At 36.0% G+C, this 23,313-nt stretch overlaps 1 protein-coding gene across 2 annotated transcripts in view; it reads left to right on the top strand.

Moving 5' to 3' along the window:
- The window catches only part of ARSJ (arylsulfatase family member J), an 89,193-nt gene that overhangs the window by 31,588 nt on the left and 34,292 nt on the right, over window positions 1-23,313 (top strand). The window contains exon 2 of one of the 2 annotated variants that reach the window (XR_009540403.1): window positions 7,503-7,552. The exons of the other annotated variant lie outside the window; for it this stretch is intronic. The gene's annotated coding sequence lies outside the window, so the exon portion shown is untranslated. The remainder of the gene's footprint in view (window positions 1-7,502; window positions 7,553-23,313) is intronic. 2 annotated transcript variants of the gene reach the window in all.

Genomic DNA, 23,313 nt, shown 5'->3' with positions numbered 1-23,313 from the left:
ATGACTAAAAATAGAATATCTGCTTTTATTTTTAGAAAAACAGGCATTTTTTAATAAAACGTCCCCCTTTGGTGATCTCTTCTTTTTGTTCTTCAAGTTAGTAAAGCACTTCCTAAATAGCTTATGAACCGCCCTGAATAAGTTGTATTACTGCTGTTGTTTTCTGGACCAAAGAGTCAGTCAACAGCTGTGCAGACCCTGAGAAAAGTTTTATTGAGAGGAATGTTTGCTTCCATTCATTCACCTTAGTTACCCTCCTATTGAGATCAAAAGGTCCAACCTTGTCTGATGTAACGGCAAACCCACATTTTCCTTTTCTTGGATTTTAAGGACAAGCACTGCAAAAAATCTCTTACTGATGCAAAAGATATTTTTCAATGATTTATTTCTTAAAGAATGCTGAATCTAAAAGAACCTTTTGCAATTTCAGATCCCTCCTGTAAGTCTCTTAGTTTTAAATCTTTGTGTGAAACTGTAGTCAAGCCACATTCTCTTGTCACATAAGTGTTATTTCACTTCCCAAGTGCTGAAGGCCTTCCCCTGGTCTCTGAAGCAGGATTTTAGTATCACATCCCTGGCTGTCTACACAGGAACCACACTGCTGTCTCTTTCTCCATTACTTATTTTTGATCTCAAGGAGCTGGCCAGTTCACACATGTTTGCCTGCCATAGGTAAATTTGTTTATTTCCTTGTTGGACTTAAAACTTGTTCTGTGATTTACAAACTCCATTTTTTTTTTTTAACTGTGGAACTTTTTATTCAAGTGAATTTCTTTGATGGAATAGCCCAGTATACAAAACATATAAAGCAGAGCTGCTGGCAGGGGTTCCCACCCTCAACCCCTTCCTTCTAAGGTAGACTCAGGGCCCCTCTGCCCAGTCTCCAGGGCTCCTGGGTCATTGTTTGAGATACTCAGGCCTATTTAATCTACTCTGGGAGTAATTTTCCAACATGTCAAGGAAGATGAATTACTGACTGAATGCTACAAATGAGTACCTTTTCAATAATCTCTCTCAAGAATATAGAATACAGGCATCAGTGTATAAAATGTAAAAATAATGACACAGAAGGAGCAGCAACAAAAAGCCACCAATCTCTTAAACACATTTCTTAAAGAAAATGCTTTGATTACAGCATATATTTTTTTTTACAAATTATGATGTTCATTTTGATGCTTTTAAAGAATCGATAATAGCTTTTAAAGATGAGGCAATTCAGTAATAATCTTGAGGTATTATAATACTACAGTGGAGGGGGCATGCAAGACTTTAACACCCAAAAGAGGGGACATGGAGGTACGTGGAAAATAATAATGAAACCACAATGCCTATACAGCGGAAAAGGCTTTTCAGGTGTCAGACTTTCAAGATTTTCTCTTGTCATCAAATACCATTTCAATATCCCAGTAGAGAGAAAAGAGTAGGAGGAAATTGCTATTCAATAACTAAGTTGTAGTTAACATGTTGTAGAACAGTTATTGGGAACTAACATTTAGAATTTGTTCTCCTTTGTAGACTTTATAAAATGCCTACTATACTTCAAATGACTCATTATTATTTCTCTAATTCTACAGCAGGAGAATCAGTTGTTCAGATGAGAAATGAGAAGTTGATAAGTCAAATAGTAAGAGAGGAAAAGAGAACAAAAATTTAAGAGACAGTTAGTGATAGAATGGACATTACTTAATACGTGAATGAACATAGCTTGAAGTAGAGGAGAAACTAGACGGTTTTCAGAAAAGTTCTATTCGGGTGATTGGTAGATCATAGTAACATTAACCAAAATAGGCATTAATCAAAATTCAAAGTGGAGAATATTCTGACTTTAAGCCACGCTATTTGGCTTCATATTTGTACTCCATTTTTCAGAAACAAAATACTATTTGGTACTATGCAACCATATACAACATTCTGATGAAACAGTTAATCCTATGTTGATTGTAGTTGCCAAATGGTCTAAAAAAATCAAGCTAAATAGAAAGTGAAACATTAGCGAGTGTCTGTAAAATTTGTGTTTAAATGCTATACCTGATCGTTGTACCTATATAAATAAAAAAAGATAGCAAACTGAGGCTCCTCTAATAAATGTTGAAATTCATAAAAGATAAAACATGAAACATAAAAATTGTGAATCACTATATTGTACATCTTTAACATATATAATATTGTATTATAACATATATAACATCAACTATACTTCAGTTTTTAAAAAAAGATATGAAACAAATGAAATGCTGTTTTCTCTCTTACCCTGGCCTTTCATAAAAGTTAAATATTCTGTCTCCCTTGAGACTGTGAAATTGTTAACAGGTTCACATATGTCCCTGATGTTCTAACAGCTAAGTGTCTTGGGGAACTTTATTACTCTGACTCATGTTTGGCCAGAATGATTCAATATTAGGGAATTAATTCACTAGGTCAGGACTGGTCTGTGCATTTGAAACATTAAACAGAAGATTGTTTTTGAAGGAAATGTCATGCATATTTAGAGGTAAAGCTGTTAATGGGACGGAACACTGCACTGAGGGTAAACAGAAATCATTTCTCCATCACCCCAACCCCACAGTATGCTATTGTTTTATGAGGTATATGTTCTGGGTGAGCCATTCAAAAATATGTCTGCAGCAATTTGAGGCAGATTACTTAATTTAACAACATTTGCCTGCAAAGAAACATTCTTTTCAGACAGTTCCAGTTATTATTACAATTTTTATAGTGCTTTAAAGTCACTATTTTAAGAAGAAAGTCATCATTTTATCCCCCTCCCAAAACTCAAATAGTTTTGATTCTGCAGAAATTATTAAAAGAGTAAGTGGAGTATAAAAATAAAAAGAGTGTGTGTAATCTGTGTGACGGCTTTGGTCTTGAAAGAAAAGCAGGAGAGAAATAGTGTGGTAATTTAAAAAGTAGCAGGTTCAAAGAGAGCGTATTTTCAAGATACAGACAAACACTTGAAGAGGTGGGTGAAGGCATAGCAGAAAATAGAGGGGAATTTAGCGGAAAGTAAGTGATTAAACAAAAGAGAGAGGTAAAATCGTGCCACAGTTGCCCTCTTCTTAGCCTATTTGAAATCTTATTTATCCTTAAAGATCCAGATCAGCGTTTTCCAAATATGCTATGCCTTAAGCCCTGTTATATATACATTAGTATATATATATGTGTGTGTATATATATATATATATATATATATAACAGCTAAAGACAAAATATTCAGGTTAATATATTGAGAGAAAAAAGAGCAAATCTGTGATGCAGAGACCTGACATTTATCAAAGCTAATGGTTTACAGACCTTCTTTAATTATCATAGGTGTCTGGTTTGGGGAATGTAGTACAAATAGGAAAATAATTAATGGATTCCTTAACCTCTCTACACATGGGGAAACATGAGACTGAATTCTGTCTTTAATCATAACCTTGATAACACTGTTCTTGGCTACTGGTTAAGCATATAATTTTTTATTTAGGACTAATTTTGCTTCTGTAACTCTCCCCAGTTAGACTGGATTTTCATAGTGCAGTGCTTTATGTACAGGAACACTAAGTAAGGTGGCTGATTTTTCATCTCCTTTTTTACTGGGCCGCCTCATTCAGTTCAAGTTGCATCAGTAGAACTGCTGTTCAACTTTCTTTTCCATGGTAGTTTGGAAGGAGAGAGTAAGATGAAATAGAGGCTCCAGGCATTGGCAACAGCTGGAAGGCATCCCTAATTAGATTCCAGGCAGACTTGGGCCATGTTTATAATTTTCCGTATGCTGGCTTACAGTTTCTTTTAAAAAGGTTCCCAAAACAACATGAAAATTTAAAAAGATTTGCTGCACTTGTATATGTCACACAATACAAAGCTGTTTTCTTGAGCACCTTAGCATGGAACATAGAATGGTAATCACTGACTCCTAACTTAGGGGATGTTGTCCAGAGAGGATGTCTTAGAAGGTCTGTGTGCTTGACCGATTTGTTATTTATGCATAAAAGTTTTACAACTGCCATTACATCATGAGATTAAAAGATGTATTTAAGCCATGTAGATGAAATTCTGTCTGACTTTTAAGGTTTTTCCTCACATAGGCAATTTGGAGTCCTTCTTGCAAGTTAATGTTACTTTTTTTTTTTTTTAAAGAAACGTAAAAGAAGAAAACCATTGTGTTCAATATACAGACAAATCAGTGGGCATGAACTATGAGAACATATGTTGTGCATTTGTGCGTATGGTTTTGTGCTCAACAATAGAGAGAGAACTTGGAGTTGTTAGGTTTTGTTTTTCAATGTTGTATACTGGAAAGATGGATTTAAAATTTTCCTACTCGATGGAATTAAAAGGCACATTTGTTGCAGAAGAACTTTAAAGATGCATTGCCATTCTCAAATAAATGGCTAGCTGACTTAATTTTACATTTTATTTTCCAATAAAGTGTATTGCTTATTAGCTTTGCAGTCATACAGGATTTATTTTTGTATTCACTTTTCTCAGGAGAGGTTTCTGAAATTAATTTTTTAAAAGAAGATGTTTAGAGATGGTAATAAAGATACATAAATAAAATGGAAATAAGATATGTAAATAAAAGCTATGTAAATTAAAAAATACCTTAGGCAGAGCTGAATATAAAAGAACTGTCATCATCCCAAAGCATCAGACATCACATTGAAGCCTTAATGCTATTAACTTGCTATGTAATGAGTCCTCCTCAGGCTGCCTCCATAAACCTAGCCTTGCCTAAAAACATTTCATAATTATGAGCAGCCCACAGTTATTTAAAACACTAATTATTCTAAAGTAAAATGTATTCTCTATGTACGACAAAATACATAATTATGTAGGTTCGTCTTACCTGTACAGTTGCAACAGCTTATGAAATGGTCCATGGCCACCATTCTCTTCGTTCTGCCATTTTTTTTCATTAAGCCACTGAAATTACCTTACTAAATTGCATATTGGATGGTACTCTCGACAATGGGGCGCCTACGTCTTGCTTGGCACAAAAGACCCCTCACAAACCAGCCTCTTGCTATCCTCCCAGACGCCTTTCTCATCACTCCTCCAAGACTCCTTTCTCATCACTCCTCCAAGTACCCAAGTACCTACTTACATCTGATCGTGTCACCATTTCATGAACTTATCTCTTTTTCATACTTTTATGCCTTTTCATGCTGTTCCTTTTGTAATGCCTTTTACCCCTTTCTCATCCTGTGATTTATCCTTCAAAACTCAAGTCAAATTTTACTTCCTTTGTTTATTCCTGCAGACGGGTTTCTCCTTTTTTATTCACACATTTTATTGACACTTACCAGTACTACAGATCTTCAAAGGCACAGGCCTTGTCTTAAAATTTTTAATTTGCCTTGTATCTGACATTACATGGCATATAGTAAACAGTCACTATTTATCAAGTGAATATGTGTCTTACTTGTTTCTAGTATATTTGTAATATTTCTTAATATTTTTGCTTTTTATAGCTTAGATCCTCTTTTTTTCTTAACTCTTTATGTTCTAAGGGAACAATATATTAACAACACCCTGTAAAAAAAAGGAGGCTCCTTTATTAATATGAATAATTTGGATCCTAATTTTTTTTATTCTAAGTGTTTGTTTTTATAGAGTAGGCTTTATCTCACTTTCTTGCAAAATCACTATCCTCCCCAATATTATTCTCATATTTTTAGACAAAGAAATTTTAAAAGATATTTTAATTTTTTTTAAGCTTGGGCATATAGCTCAATGAATATTCAACTTCTCCAGTGTTGACTTGAAAAATTATTATATTTCAATTCAAGTCTGTTTTGTTAACTTGTCTCATCTACCCATTTAGTCTTGTTTAAGAGATGGGGTTCAATGAATACTTGGTTATAATTTAAATTATATCTTGTTCCAGATAATTAGAGAGAGGCCTAAGTCAGTTGGAAATATAAAGACAACGAAAAGAGAAAGGGAAAAAGAGAAATTATCATCAGACTATAATCCAAAGAGCTACCATTTGGATATAACTGGCAAAGAAGCATAAATATATATTGTGCATTTTCCAGATATTTTATATCCACTTGTATTTTATCACTAATATCTGTATATCCTGTGGATAAACAGTTATCTTATATCTCTACTATAAATTTCAAATCAAAACTTTAAAGTTACAAGATTGTTTTATCCTTACTGAATAATTTAATTTTACTTATTATAAGTGAAAAGATTTTTTATTTTTTACATTTCTTAATATATTAATTTTCTGATTAAAATCAAGATACAATAGGGAGAGGCTGAATTATGTAATTTGTCTTCTCATAAGTAAGATGATGTGTTATTATCCCAGAACAACTTGGGAATGAGTTTTGTTTCTTTCTGTAGCAGCTTTGGACATAGTTTGCTTAAGTTGGAGTTACATGATAGCTAAACAATTTCCAAAAGGTAATTTTCATTAAAAAAAAAAAAATCCAGAGAAGAAAATCCAAATACTTCTCTGATTTAAAAAAATGATGGTTGGTTATTTTCAACCACATAAGCAAGAAAGTTCCCCTTCCTTACCAATTTTAAATTCCAGTTAAGCTTCTTCTGTCCTTACTTATATTCAGTGGGATTAGAATACTTACCATAAGCTATCATTTTCATAACTTATAAATACCTTAATTCATTCCTTAGCCTTATTTCCTCGAGCTTTTGTTTTGTGGAGTGTTTTTCTGTTTCATCATGATTGGGTTACACATGTAATAAGAACTCGATGTGAAGTAAATGTTAGCAAAGCACTTAGTTTTCATAAACTATATAATGGTTTATATAGATATACTCTAATTTATATATAATAAATGTATGTGATTCAAAAAGAACATTTTGTGACAATAGCTAATTTCCTTACAAAATAAACAAAACTTATAAAATAATATAGACTAGATAAAATAGAATAGAATAATCCAACCAACTTGCATTCTTCCTAATAGAAGTTAATTTACATGAAATTTTTTCACATAAAAAAATACATCAATGAAGATAAACAGGTTGCATGTATATCTACTAGGCAGTATCATTTAAGTTTCTGATATTGGGACTTTTTAACCTATAAAAATGGCACTTTATACCTAATAGGTATATTAATAAAAAGATGATACAATGTTAAGAAGTCATAAATACTATTAAAAAAATAAAGCAACTTAAGGAAAAAGAGAGTGAGAGGAATTGCCCTATTTCTATAGGGCACACAGTGTAGGTGTCTGTGAAGAGGAAACATTTGCAATTTGAATGAAATGAGGAATAAGGTAAGCCCACAGTTGGTCCAGGCTGAGGGAACAACAGGGACAAAGGGCCTGGGATTGGAGCCGGCTTGGTGTTGTTGAGAAATGGTCAGGACGCTGGTGTGGAGTGAATGAGCAGAACATGGTAGGAAATGAGAACAGAGGCAAAATCAGGGACCAGACCATGTATGGTCCTTAACCCAAGAGTGATGAGATGCCACAGAAAAGGTTTTGAGCAGATGTGCCATGATCTAATTTATATTTCAAAATGGTTTTTCTTGCTTTCAGTACCTCAGCCGGACTGTATGAGGCAGAGGACTCCAAATTCACAAAATAAGGTTAGTGTGTCTCCCAGGATAGGGTGGAATTTGCTTTCTCTTCTCATAGCCACTTGAATACTGGGCTAAGTCAAGAGAAGCTGGTCCACAGAAGTAAACGTTCATACACAAACAAGCCTCTACTACAAAATATGCGCTCTCCCACCTGCACAAATGTAGCCTGACTCCCCAGGCTTCCAAGGCAAGCTTCCCCACTCCTACCCCAAACCCTACCCAAGTGTTCAGAAGCAGGGAACACCACCACACCTCACTGTAGTTTCCAGGAGCCTCCATAGCTTATTTATCTAATGCTGGCCATCTGGCAAGTGTAGGGCCTTGTCCTTCATCCCAGGCCACTAGTGGAAGAGTTCGGTGGAGTTAGGGCAGCATCATAAATAGGCAGCTCACAGGTCATTTCCAGTCCTTTCACTGAAGCACCTGTACAGTACTATCAGAGGATCAGTGAGGATCAAAGAGTCCATTTATTTTGGCCTCTGGACAAGATCAAAATCTCTAAGAAAGAGACTTGTTCATGGTATTCTTTGTTTCTATTAAAATTACAAAATTGTCATTTGCAATGTTTTTATAAAAAACACTCTTGTTTTAGCTGCTCAGAACTTCATAAACTATTCCCTATTCAGCTAAATATTTTTATGTTTTGCCCCAAGCAGAGTGAACATACTTGCTTTAAAATTTGAGCAATTGCCTTTAACTTTTTTTTGAATATTTCAGCTATAGAGATATTTCAGGCCTTTTTATAAAAAGTGTGAGCTCAAACATGCTTAATGTGAAAACACATTAACTTAGAGATTAAATTGTCTAATTAAAGACATGGTTATCTATTTTTCCCTCATCTCAATGAATATATGTCCTTTATCTTTAGTTCAGAAACCTTTATAATTGTAACAGCACTTTAATCAAAGGTAATCAAAATTAGTGTGCTTTGAAACTTTATTTTCTCAACACATTTTGGTTAAATCAGTGCTCTTTATCCTGAGGCATTACATTATTCATGAGTTGTTGGCACATTTAGGTAAGTACTTGTCAGTAACCATGAGGATCCCTGGGTGAGGTTTTAGGTTTGCTAAGGCTACAGTCTACAGAAACTGCAAGTTTCAATACACAGAAAAAAAAATTCTGACCAAATAAAATAAAGTGGAACCGAGTAAGCATGTTTAAGTAGATTTCAATAACATTTCTAAACTTTTGGTTTAAAAAGACTCAGTTACCATACTACAAATGGCTTAGAAACATTATCTTCATAAAATGTTAAACCATAGCCCCTGTTGCTGGAAGATACTAAAAGGCAACATTTTCTTTAAAAATCACATTAAAAAATATTTAAAAATAGCAGCATTATTGTTCCTACAATGTAGAATCTGTTAAAGGATTTTGAAGAAAGGCAGCACAACATTGTAGAAATAACACAAGATTTGGGATCAGAAAGTCTCATTTTGGCCTTTGAAAGTTGTGGTTTAAAACACTGTCTTTCACTATGTGATCCTAACTAATTCATTTTACCTCCCTAAGATTCAGTTCCCTTAACCATAAATGAGGATTATAACAATTATGAAGTTTAAATAAAGCAATATGTAGACTGGAAAGCACTCTGCACATGTCATTATTATTTTCATGGTATTCACTGAGGTCTAGTCATATGAATTTGGTGCTTGGAAAAGCCAAACAGATTGCAGCCTAGTAGTTTCTCTTATAATAAAAACTCTGGCACAGCCCCTGCAAGATGGCGTGGGACCCGGGCTTCTGAGTATTTCTGTTGATTCTTTTTTCCAAATTTTCTTTTTAATTACATAATCACTTAGATTACCATGAGTCCACGTAGATTTAGGACCTAAAAGAAGTTGGTTAATCGGTTGAGTTAACATGTAACTAATAACCAGTGTGTCCACTTATTTTAATAGATTTTAATGAGAATTTGGGGGAGGGGAGGGGGAGGTAAGTGTAATACATCTGCCATAACTGCTCAAGGACTTTCTCAAACTAGACATAAGTGCCACTGGATCTGACAAAACTCTGAGAAGTGGCTTTAGTGTGTTCCTGATAATGAGTGTCTCCGTTTTTCAGTTCCTGTTCTACCCTTCCATTATCCCCTGCCTATGTTAAAAGTACCTTGATCTCCCTTTCCTCAGATTTATCCAATAATTAATTGCATCCATCTGGCATAGACTCAGAAACAGATGCTGTGTGCTCACATATGCTAAAGAAAACAGTCAAGAAACTGAGAGGGGGGATAAAAAAGAACATAGCTCTGTTTGTAGGGGAAAAGAAGGAGACCAGAAATAACATAAGACAGATAAGTGCACAGAGAATAATAAAGAGGAAGCATTACTGCATTAGAACAAATTGGAAATTATTTTTAAGAGCTTCCGGACATCTGGCTCCTGGGGTGTAGGTGTTGAATGTCCATGGACCTTTCAGAAACAGCACAAATTTAAAAGGCATGGCTCTATTTTCAGTAAGTGGGCCATTGGTGGATTGCTGGCCAGTATGAACTGGCTTCATCTCTCTCGCTACTATGAGATAAATTCCCACCTATTGGTAATACCTGTACATCAAAAAATGCCTGTAACTATGGAAATCTTTGTCCTTGGGACAGTTAGTGCAGTGAGAGATAAAAGAGATAGATGTGGGCTTCTAAAGTATAATCTATGTTGAACTTTAAGTGAATGAAGATATTTTGGTTTTTTGAAACATAGAGCTTCCTAAGTATTTTGTTTGAGGCAGAATTTGAAATAAACATTTTATTTATTTTCTTTTATAAGTATTTGAAATCTATATCCCCATTAAGGATGAAAACAAGCAAATAATATGAAATATGGGTTTATTTACATAAGCTTGAAATTTTGTTCTATTTCATACTCCTTTCAGATTATACTTTTTAAGATCAGAGAAAGCTACTGTGGAAAACTTATATATTAATTTCAAGGAAAAATCTGTATTGATTGCAAGGAATATTTTTTATTTGCTGGGAAGGAGGGAGGCAAAGAGAAGGGAGACCACTGTTAATAGATTTCTGTATATTCAGATATGTAATGGATATGTTCAGCTATCTAATGAGATGTCAGTGACTCTAGGAAACCAGAGGACATCCTTTCAGAAAGTCTAAAATAGATTTTGGTTTTAATATATTATTTTAATTACTTCTTTGCTGAGAAAGCCATTAGAAACCCAGAACAGTAAAGTTATAAAGAACCATACTCATTTACTTAGTCCTAAAGCTTGTTGTAGAATGCTTTCAATATATTTAAAAACATTGCCTTTTTGAATCTCACATTTCTTGAAACAATTTTATTTTATTTAAACATGTCCCGCATCTTTGACATCAGTGACCTTATCATCACTTCTGCTACTTTTTGAATCTTATTTTCTCCCCAGAGCACTTAATCTTCACTTCCATCTAAGTTATTTAACATTCAGCAGTTTTAAAATCATTTCTTATGCTATCATTAATAATTCTTTTTACAGATACTAAAATTGGAAATACTTTTTTACCTCTTTAAATATTTCCTCCCTTAATTAATTAGTATGCATTTTCACTAGGTCCATCTGGTGCTGCATTTATGTGGATAATATTTGGGGCCAAAAGGTACAGGTCCTATTTGAAATTCAAACTATTACTGAGAATATTGCATTAAGTTTGTATTAAATCCATAGAACTAAAAAAAATGGTATATTATGTTTACAAAGTATACATATGCCTCAAGACTTTAAAGAAAATAGAATGTATTTTGTTTACAGTCTCCTTGGAAAGCAGAATGAACTTCAAACTGTAAAAGATTGATGAAATATGATTACAATTACTGGCAAATAGAAGCCCAAGATAAATGAGAAGATGTGTCCACTCTCCACAAGTTCTAAGAGAGAAGGGCAGGTCTTTGAAGCAGATTGTCATAAGTTTTTGCCATACTCTCTTCCCAGAGTTCTAATTATTGAATCAGGATACTCTACAATCTTTCAGCATAGAGAACACATGCTTTGGAGCTCAACAGACCTCCATCCAGATTCCAGTTCTTCCACTTAAATTTCTTAAACCCCACTTTCCTTTTTATGAAATGAGGATGCTATTACTTTCCAAAGGCTGTTCCAAGAATGAGAGATATTGTTGGTTTATTGCTAGATATATGGGTAGACACTCAATAAATTGTAGCTGTTATGGCTGAGTCTGTGCTATTTTGATCTTAGCTTTGAATACAGACTTCAACCATGACACCAAGATTCCTGTTGTCAAGGATATTTTCTGACATTGATATCAAACTTCTAAAAATGTGTGTCATTGCTGTATTCTCCATCTGAGTGCTGACTGGCAGATCCATCTTGATCATGTCCCAGTTTTTATGTGAACCATGTATCTAAACTGGAATTTTTGGATAAGCCTAAAAGATATGCCTCTCCTACCAAGTGCTGGTCTTCTCTAGCCTACAGGTGTCTTGGCCCTACCAGCTGTCACTCAGTCTGGTACCTATTTCTCAGCCCTCTATTGCCCTCTAGTGACTGCTTTCAGCACTACCTCATCCAGGGGGTTAAGAGATTTTAAGAACAGTTAGCTGAATTGAAAATCCACAGTGGATTAAATTACCTGCCATATTTTGAACATTAATACGTGTGTGAAAAAATTGAAAAGCATCTATTGAAGACTCCTGAAAAGTAAATGTATCAGAATATTGAAGATGTGTAGTATCCCAATGTCAAAAAGAGAAAAGTCTGGATTTTAGGAACAAGACTGTTTAATTGATTATGGTGCCCTGAATAAAAATTCTACTTGACTAGGCAATTGATTATTATTAAGTTAGTAATCAGTGATCATTAGAATCTACCTCAGATTCATGGAGAAGAAATCATGCCCCCCAAATATCACTTAATTTTCTTTTGGCATGCCAACATCAGGGGAAGTTATAGGTATACAATAGCTCAGTTTCAACAAAGTTTATAGAAAAGTCAATCCTTTTAAGTAAAAAAAAAAAAAATAGACTTAATGGTAAGTAAAAAGTTGAATGAGCCATTCAAAGTGAATTGAGTGATAAATCAAAGTTAATCTGAGGGCAGGTCTCCAGTAACATTTTATAAGACTTTGCTCTGAGTTAGTGCTGTCCGCTCAAAGTCTTTAACACATGATTCAAGTGAAGACATATTTACCAAAATTAACAGAGGAGGAATAGCTAACATACTGGATGACAAAATCAAGTATCTTCTGGGTCATTAAATGGCAGGAAGAATGAGAAAAAAAATCAGGAAATGGGAAATTCTCTGTGTAGATTCACCAATTAAACTGTTCTTCTGCAAAATGCAGGAAACCTGGCTTAAGACAATTATACATGAAAAAAAATAACTTAGGGTTTTAGCTGCCTGTGAACTCATCATATGCCACCCACGTGAACTTCCAAATAAACTGATGTGAATCCTCACAAAGTGTAGATCGCACATCAAGGAAGGTAATAGTCCCACTTGAACTTTGCACTGTTCAGACTACATCTGGAGCATTAGGTTCAATTCACATGCCAGCTTTTCAGAAGGACACCAACAAACTGGATTGCGGGCCAAGGGGAGCTCTGACAACCGCAGAGCGTGAGGATTGGCTGAAATAGCTGAGACAACTCAGAAACATGGTAACTGTCTTCACATATTTGAAGAACTATAATGTAGAAGAGAGTCTGCATTTATTAAGACTCCAGACAAGTAGAGCCTAGATCAATCCAAATAAGAACCTTCTATTAGCAAACTCTTCAGAAATAAAATGAGCTGTCTGGCTCTTTACAGCTTTACCGTTTGGGCTTTTAATGCCTTTCTCATATATCTTTAACTTCTGTGATTCTGGTTCCTTTCCCTTTTTTACATTTGTTTCTTCAAACATGGAAACCTTCATTTATTTTCTTTTATTCCTCGATTCCTTCCCCCAGACTTGTGCAGAGTTGGACAAGAGAGTGCCATAAACAGACTTACATAGTATCCTGGCCAAACCAGTATGCCAGTGCTCAACTGTATGCAGATTTCTTTAAGAATAGGATGCCATCCCAGAACAGACTCCAGAAAAAAATAATTCTTATTCCTATGCCTAGTTATGGATAATCAGAAAAGCATAGCCTCTTAATACGCAAGCCTTTATAATCAGTGACTATAAAAATAAAGAGAACAGGGCTTCCCTGGTGGCGCAGTGGTTGAGAGTCCGCCTGCCGATGCAGGGGACACGGATTCGTGCCCCGGTCCGCGAAGATCCCACATGCCGCGGAGCGGCTGGGCCCGTGAGCCATGGCCGCTGAGCCTGCGCATCCGGAGCCTGTGCTCTGCAACGGGAGAGGCCACAGCGGTGAGAGGCCTGCGTACTGCAACAACAAAAAATTAAAAAAAATAAAGAGAACACAATCACTTTCACCGAAGCCTAAGGAGCTGGTGAGCAGCATTTTGATATTAATATTACAGAACCAAATAGAATTTACATAACTCCAGAATTTGTAGGCCTTTTGAAACAAAACCAACCTCTCTCTCTCTTTCTCTTTCTTTTCTTCCCTTCCTACCTTTTTTTCCCCCTCTTTCTTTCAAGATTTATCTCACAGCTGTTGCATAACGTTTCTCAGAATGATTCAGTGTCCCGTTCCTATGTTTCTCTTAGGAATAAGCTGTTTCCTTATTACCAAACCAAACCGACTGCCAGGTCCAGGGCTCATCTGGCTGGTGCTTCCTACATCTGCTGTACTAGGAATAGCTTTCCCTTCACCAGCTGGCAGCAAAGCAACCATGAGGGTGCAAGAGGAGGCAGGTTTAGGGGGAGCATAAAAAGAATGGGGAGGATGTAGAATAGAAATGTCCTTTCCTCTCTGTGATGGATTTCCTTCAGGACAGCTCTGGACAGCTGAAATCCCTTCAAAGGGAAATAGAGAAGCTGTTCTTTCAGAAGCAGGTTTCTCCTTTCAGACAGCCCCATATTATTATTCCTGTGTAATCACTTTTCAGTACGTTTTATTAGAACTTCTTTTTATTTCCTGAGAAACCATGTAGTTTGCATCTGTGTAGCACGCATTTCTGTGGACCCCTAGTGTCTTGGCATTTACAATGTCTGATTCCCAGACATTCCCAGGTTAAAAGTAGGAAAAACCTAGGAAAGAAAATCCCTCCATACTTTTTTTTCCTCCAAAGAGCCTTTAAATATGAAGTGGAGGAGAGGCTTTGAGCCATAATAACAATGATCTTCATCTGCTCTGCAGGCTTGTTGGGAGGCATAAGGAACTAATATGATATGTATAGAGTAGGGTAACTCTATACATTTCAAAAGTGCTTTATTAGTGATGAGAACATCTGCTTCATCTCTTTATGCCTTCATTTCTTCATATTTAAAATGACAGTAGCATACCTAACCCATGGGGTCATTATGAGAAATACATAGGAAGAAGGTGGTAAAGCCCTTAGCACAGGGACAGGCCTAGAGTCAAACCTCACTAACACTCGGCTGTACATCATTCCTGTCTAAGTTGGACATTGAAGGGGCCATCAGTGAGTATCTGTGGAATGACAGTGGGTCATTGAATACCAGTCCTAGTTCACTGTGTGCAGATCATGAACTTTGTTGAGAAATGGCAGATTCTAGCGTGTGCTTCCTCATCTTTTGTCCATATGCCTTTTTTCCCTCTTCTGATGAAAGTCAAGCATAAAGGAAAGAGATGGTCTCTGGTATTCACTGTATCTTCACTTCTAGCCAGAAAAAAAATGGTGTCATAGATGAGATCACACATTTCTTAAAGGTGGACTTTAAGAAACTTGTTGAACATCTGTTGCAGTGAAGAAATACAGAAAATTATAAGAGCAAAGCCAAATGAAGAGATACAGAAAATTCTAAGAACAAAGACAGATATTATCCAAAAAGCCTGGAAGAGGATGTGGAACAGCACTGGGCTGCACTCCTCCCTTTGTGCTCCTGCAGTAATGTAATTGTTATGTTTCCTGGAATATATATATCAGTGAAGCACAATAAAATTCAAGGCTATAAGGTTAGCACTAATGATATGCTTGGAAAAAATCCTAGAATACAGCATGCTTGCAACTATTATCAGGGCATAGAAAGTTTTAAGTGGTTGGTTTTAAAATAAGTAAAGCTGCCTAGACATTATAAAATATGACATTTTGTATAGCTTTAGGGTTCCAGGGAATGTTCAAATCTACAGTGTTAATTGTAAAGAAGATTCCAAAGTAAAAAGTAATAATTTTTAATTTTTTCCTGGTTCAAATTTCTTGGTGATTATAAACCATTTGGATTTGCTGATTTATAGTTATGAATGAATATAAATCTCAACAAGTAATTTCCTATTCAGGCTCTTATAGATAAGATAGTATTTTAGAATGAAGTCATAAATAACTCACAAGCATATTACTTCTGTAGGGAAGGAAACATTCTCTTCTACCATTTTTGGGTTTTTTCCATAACCGTTATCACTACTTGAAATTTCTTATTTGTTAATTGGTGATGTTGACTAGGCCAAATATTTTCTTCACATATCATATATATATTAGCTGTACCCAAAAGTTACCTATTCTAGGCTATGATGGAACATATATCTTGGGTGCTATTTAAATAAACATGTAGTAAATATTTTTTTCATAGTTTTATGACTTTTCCATTTTAAGAAAAAACTCAAGTTCTAGCAGCACTGCCCATTGTGTATATATCAACTTAAAGATCACTCACAAAAATAAAAATACTGTAAAAAGATCACTCATATCCACTCCTTGACAAATCTAAGAACATTCCCTAGTCATTGTTGATTGTATTCTACTTTGTGTTTGAAGTAGAGAGGGAAACTCCATGGCAGAGGTGGTATTTGAAATGGGCCTTTAAATATGGAAGTGGTTCCAGAACAATGATTCATTTTGAATAAAGTCACAGGAGTGATGTTGTTTGGGGTTTATTTCAAACAGTGACAAAGTGGGCTTATATTCTGCAGTGTCTATACTATGTGTACTTCGTAGGTAACTGGGTTTTTTTTAACAGCAGGATTATGTCATTGGGCTTTATTTTGTAAAATATTGATCCTGAAGCTGCTTAATAAATTAGTCTGAGTAGAACAATATGGAAAGTGAGAAGAAGGGGTGGAAGCATGAATTCAGAGGCTGTTACCATCATTCTACTAGGTCTTCAAGTCTCCCCAGGATCTAATCTTTCTTTGCCTTTATTACTCACTACTCATCCCACATTTACCTAACAAGATTCCTTGTAACTGGTATCCCGTCTTCCTCCTTTAGCATCTCAACAGTTTAATCATATTTCAGGGAAGTCAGGTCCCTGACACTTTCTCTATCCTGCTCCCACCATCATCCCTGCAAATCCATGTTCTGGAAACATGACCTTTCATACATTTCTTACCTCTGTAAACCTCTAATTTATAATCTGTAATTATAATAATAATGTCTATCTCAGAATTGTGCTACAGTTGATAATGAATGATAATATTTTGAGTGTTCTTGTTTTTGAATTGCAGGTTTAACTTGGCAATGTTAATTTAACATTTTGTCTTGCTTTCAGTAATTCATGTATATGAGTTATTGCTTCATCTAGATTATAATTTAAAGTATAAATTGTGTATTATTTTTGTTTCCACCATAGAGTTTCATGTACTGCCTTATATATTAGGTATTTAATTCATGTTTTTAACTTGAATTAAGTGACAATTTATAACTTTTAACAGCACATCTGTTTTGAATTGTGATTATTTGGGGGCTTCTGGGGAACACACAAATATCAGATACTTTATTTCATTGTAAATCATTTGAGGGCAGATAGGCCATGTCTTCCCATCTTTTAAAGTCCTAGGTTTTCTTCCAAATGGTAGAAACTAAATAAATACTTGATGAACCAAAACATGAACACAGAAGAAGCGACGCTTGTGTCATTTTAAATTCTCTGAGATGCCAAAGAACTACACGTTGACTTGCTTATTTATGTAACTGAAAAGTGGCTTTTTTGTTTTACAACTTTCAAAGTCCTTAGAAACTCTGACTAGTGCATCTTATTTTCAGAATATAGAGGGTGTTCTCATGTTGCTGTGTACATCACATTTACATCTGGAAAGATGGCATTCATTCTTTCTAGAAATATTTATGAGCCTCTACAGTGTTCCCAACTCTGTGAAGAGCAAAGAAATTCAGATGTAGAACCAAACGGAAAGATCTGTTTATCTATTAATAAACCTTCAAAGGCTACTTAGCGGAAGGCTATCTCCTTTTTCTCTGAAACCTGGAGGTTTACTTCAGGACGGCCTTGTAGAAACTGGAAAAGAAAAAGAAAATCAATTGTGTAAGGGGTCCCTAAGAACCTTACCCCAAGAATAGTCTGCTTTAAACATATATACTTAAATTCAAGAAGTATGTATACAGCCTGTCAAAATATTTGGATTTAACATGAAAAAAATTTTTCTCTTATTTTAAATTTGTAATCCATTTTGAATTTACTCTTTAATGTAACTTTTTCTTAGAACCAATTCTAGGCCAAGTTTTAAAGTGGACAAAATCCATCTTTGTTAACTACACCTCCTTCTCTGAGTTCTCTTTCTTAACCCCTGCTTTCTAGGCATTCAGTATTACTCTGTTGCTTAACCCAGCAGGACCTAATTCTCACTAAGTTTTCCGTGTCCTTTAGATGCCTTAATATTCTTGTGTTCACAGACTTTGATGCGATATAACTAAAAGTGGGGATGTGAACATATGAACAGAAGATATTAAAGACACATTAATATTTCATTTGAAACAACCGAATACTTATTGCATTCTTAGAGATTTTTTTTTAATATATATAAATTTATTTATTTATTTTTGGCTGTGTTGGGTCTTCGTTTCTGTGCGAGGGCTTTCTCCAGTTGCGGTGAGCGGAAGCCACTCTTCATCGCGGTGCGTGGGCCTCTCACTGTTGTGGCCTCTCCCGTTGCGGAGCACAAGCTCCAGACGCGCAGCCTCAGTAGTTGTGGCTCACAGGCCTAGTTGCTCCGCGGCATGTGGGATCTTCCCAGATCAGGGCTCGAACCCATGTCCCCTGCATTGGCAGGCAGATTCCCAACCACTGCGCCACTAGGGAAGCCCCTTAGAGGTATTTTTTTAATTTATTTTGCTTCATTATTATTCTGCTTTTATGAGCTGCAAAACAAAAATGTTTTGGTATTTGAGCCCTAATAAAATATCTTCACTTCTATGATTAATGAAAGTGCCCTTCTAATTATTTTTAGGTTAAAGCCTACAGTGAATCTGATTCTAATTCTAAAAGAATATGTACTAGTTTTTTTTATGGTTAGATTATTTCAGCATAGTATAAAAAGTAGAAACCAAATTATTTTTTTAATTAGAACATTATTTTTAATTCTAGCTATTAAAATTTTCTCTTCTTTATGTAGTAACATTCTCTGAACAATTCTCTATGTCTAATGAAAAATATATTTTTCTGTGTTTATGGGTTATAGTGGGGAAGATCATATTACTGTCTTCATTTTATGAACAGAGGGTAAAGACACTATAATTTTTTATATTCCTTGCTTGATTTTTAATGTATAAATCCCATATAGCATCCTGCCCAATGTCACACAAGTTGTGAATATTCAAAAAGTATCAGTTGTTAGCTATGTGTCCATTTTTCAAGTCAACTTTCCTCATTTGTAATAGTTAACTTTATTGCCTTCTTCACTCTGCCACACCCCTATGCTAAAACACTCATGCTGTACTATTTCAGTCATATTATGTATCTGGCACTTTGCAGTGCACCAAAAATACAATGATGAAGAAGTCAGAAAAGGCCCTCACCTGCATGGAACTTATATTCTAGTTCCAGTGTGCAGTATATAGGGAACAAATAACCCAATGAGTAAGATAACTTCACATTATGCTACATAGAAAATATACAGGTTGAGTTGATAGAGAATACTATTTAACATTCAGCCTTCACTTATGCATGTATGCATTCAATATATTTAGTTCTTTTTTTTTTAATTTATTTTTTGTCTGTGTTGGGTCTTCGTTTCTGTGCGAGGGCTTTCTCTAGTTGCGGCAAGCAGGGGCCACTCTTTTTTTTTTAATATTTATTTTATTTATGTATATATGTATGTATGGCTGTGTTGGGTCTTCGTTTCTGTGCGAGGGCTTTCTCTAGTTGCGGCAAGCAGGGGCCACTCTTCATCGTGGTGCGTGGGCCTCTCACTATCGCGGCCTCTCTTGTTGCAGAGCACAGGCTCCAGACGCACAGGCTCAGTAGTTGTGGCTCACGGGCTTAGCTGCTCTGCGGCATGTGGGATCTTCCCAGACCAGGGCTCGAACCCGTGTCCCCTGCATTGGCAGGCAGATTCTCAACCACTGCGCCGCCAGGGAAGCCCTATTTAGTTCTTAAGTAGCTATTATGTGCACCAGAAATTACGAACTCAGGTGCCTGTGTGTGAAGTGTGAAGTGTGAAAAGCAGCTACCTAATGAAAGTTGTAGATGTGTTTTCTGAATGTTCTTCAAATTTTTTTTTGCTGACCAAACCAGATTGCCCTTTGGAATACATCTGCCCACTGTTATCTACCTCTACATGCAAATGTCCTCTTTTTCAGAAGGTAGCAGATACATTCTCTTTCTTTTGAATGTCAATCTGATTCAAGTACACAAAATTCATTCATTTATTCATTCACTCATTCATTCAATAACCTTTAAAGTAAAACCTTTATTTCAGTGTTCTTGTATGAAGTAGAAAGCCAGTACTCAGACTCTACCCTCCAGTAAATTGTAAACCATGTGACATTCTTTCTGTCTATCCAGCCAGAATTAATTTCCTCCTCTTCAGAGCACACAAAGAATTTTTTGTCTTGCATTTATTTCTATATATGTCTTGTCCTCCTTACTTAGCTCTTTATTTCTTATATATTTTGGCATTATTCATGACATCAAAAGTTGTGCCTTATCCACAGAAATTGCTCAGTACCTGTTTATTACATGAATGAGAAAAAGGTCAGACTAAGTCAGAGTTGTTACCTGTATGATCAGTATGTGTTTTCTAGGTTAAAGCATCATATTTTGCATTTATTTACATTGTGAATTATGGTGAGGATATAATGGGCAGCACGTTCCCTAATTATTTGGTTTTATCTGACATTTAATTCCCTCGGTTGGTATCCTTAATTAATTACATAAGGTTAGAAAGAATGTTTAAAATTCATTTTAAGTTTTCAGAGGTACTGACTTTCAGAAGAAAAGTAATATGAAACCCAGACACTATTAATTGCTATTTTAGGGGAAGTTTGAGAATCATGTTATATACTTAGGATAAATGGGAAAGCAGAGAAAGGGTTGAGCATGCACTCAAAACAAGGACATAGAGAATCCCTGAATTGAGTTTGCACCAGAAAACTGGTTTTGTTTGCTCTTACTTTCTTGGATCAATTCATATTCCGGTTTAGTAAAAGATAAACTCCAAGGTTTAGAATACACAATTTTAAATTGTTTTGTTTTTGTTTTTTAACATCTTTATTGGAGTATAATTGCTTTACAATGGTGTATTAGTTTCTGCTTTATAACAGAGTGAATCAGCTATACATATACATATATCCCCATATATTCTCCCTCTTGCATCTCCCTCCCACCCTCCCTATCCCACCCCTCTAGATGGTCACAAAGCACCAAGCTGATCTCCCTGTGCTATGTGGCTGCTTCCCACTAGCTATCTATTTTACATTTGGTAGTGTATATATGTCCATGCCACTCTCTCACTTTGTCCCAGCTTACCCTTCCCCGCTCTGTGTCCTCAAGTCCATTCTCTACATCTGCATCTTTATTCCTGTCCTGCCCTTAGGGTCTTCAGAACCTTTTTTTTTTTTTTAAGATTCCATATATATGTGTTAGCATATGGTATTTGTTTTTCTCTTTCTGACTTACTTCACTCTGTATGACAGTCTCTAGGTCCATCCACCTCACTACAAATAACTCAATTTCGTTTCTTTTTATGGTTGAGTAATATTCCATTGTATATATGTGCCACATCTTCTTTATTCATTCATCTGTCAATGGACACTTAGGTTGCTTCCATGTCCTGGCTATTGTAAATAGACATTTCTCCAAAGAAGATTTACAGATTGCCAACAAACACATGAAAGGATTCTCAACATCACTAATCATTAGAGAAATGTAAATCAAAACTACAATGAGGTATCACCTCACACCAGTCAGAATGGCCATCATCAAAAAATCTACAAACAATAAATGCTGGAGAGGGTGTGGATAAAAGGGGACCCTCTTGCACTGTTGGTGGGAATGTAAATTGATACAACCGCTATGGAGAACAGCATGGAGGTTCCTTAAAAAACTAAAAGTAGAACTACCATACGACCCAGCAATCCCACTACTGGGTATATACCCTGAGAAAACCATAACTCAAAAAGAGTCATGCACCACAATGTTCACTGCAGCTTTATTTAAATTGTTTATTGTTTTAAATCAGTTATGTCTTTTGAGGAGGGAGGTAAATAAAAAGTTTGATTCGGTAAGTATGAGGCACATATTAGAGATTAAAATGGAGTTTTCAGGAAAGCAATTAAATACAAGAAACTGGGGTTTGGAAGAGAGATTATATATCTGAAGGTATAAGTGAAAGACATTGAGAGCCATGAGATTATATGAGATCCAAAGTTGAACCTGGGCACTCCAGAGTTAAGATGTCTGTTAGATTAAGGGAATCAAAAGGGTACTATTTAAAAAGAAGCAGCCAGCAAAGTAGGAGGAAAACCAAGAGAGTGTTCTGGAAGCCAAGCGAAGAAAGTGTGTAAAGGAGAATCAAATGATCAAGTTGCCAGAAGCTACTCATGGACCAAGTGGGAGGAAGACTGAATATGGGCCATTGGATTTAACAACATGGAGGTCAATGGTGATCTTTTAGTGGAGTTGTGGGTAGAGAAACCTATTAGAAATATGTTCAAAAGGGAATGGGAGGGCTTCCCTGGTGGCGCAGTGGTTGAGAGTCCACCTGCCGATGCATGGGACACGGGTTCGTGCCCTGGTCCGGGAAGATCCCACATGCCGCGGAGCGGCTGGGCCCGTGAGCCATGGCCGCTGAGCCTGCGCGTCCGGAGCCTGTGCTCCGCAACGGGAGAGGCCACAACAGTGAGAGGCCCGCGTACCGAAAAAAAAAAAAAAGAGAGAGAATGGGAGAAAGCTAGGTGGAGACAAGTGTCAACAAATATTTCAAGGGGTTTTGATGTAAAAATGAAGTAAAAAAAATGGGGCAGTACCTGGAAAGGGAAGTAGGGTCAAGAAAAGGTATTTCATAAGATGGAGTAAATAACAGCAACAGCGTTATTAAGCTGATGGGATTGGTTCAGTAGAAAGGAAGAATTTGCTGATGCTGAAGTTAGAGTGGCAGAATTTCTGGAAAGATGTTCCGGAGTAGACAACAGAGGATGAACTCTAATGTGTAAGGTGGAGGATTGACCTTATCCATGAACTAAGAAGGAAGGCACAGCGTATAAGCACAGAGACAAGGAAGTGGTAGATTGGGGTGGGTCCTTTGTGGAAGTTAGAATCTGAGTCATTCTGTTTCCTTTGTGAATTAAGAAGTAACTTTATGCGCTGAGAGTGAGGATGACAGTGGAGCTGTTAGAGAGTTGAGGAGAGGAGTATGGTATGAAAAGTTTGTCTAGGAACAAGGAAAATAAAGTAGGATTGATGGCCAGCACTAAGGGCCCACTTGCGATTCATGATCATGACTTTAAAGTGAGACTAGTACACGTCATTTTAGGTTTTTCTTTTTTCATGGAATGGCTTAGGCAGAGAGTTGGAT

The sequence above is a fragment of the Lagenorhynchus albirostris genome, chromosome 4 (assembly GCF_949774975.1).
Source record: "Lagenorhynchus albirostris chromosome 4, mLagAlb1.1, whole genome shotgun sequence".
Classification (NCBI taxonomy): Eukaryota; Metazoa; Chordata; class Mammalia; order Artiodactyla; family Delphinidae; genus Lagenorhynchus; species Lagenorhynchus albirostris.
The sequence above is the reverse complement of the archived record's forward strand: the minus strand, read 5'-3'. Positions and strand labels throughout refer to the sequence as shown.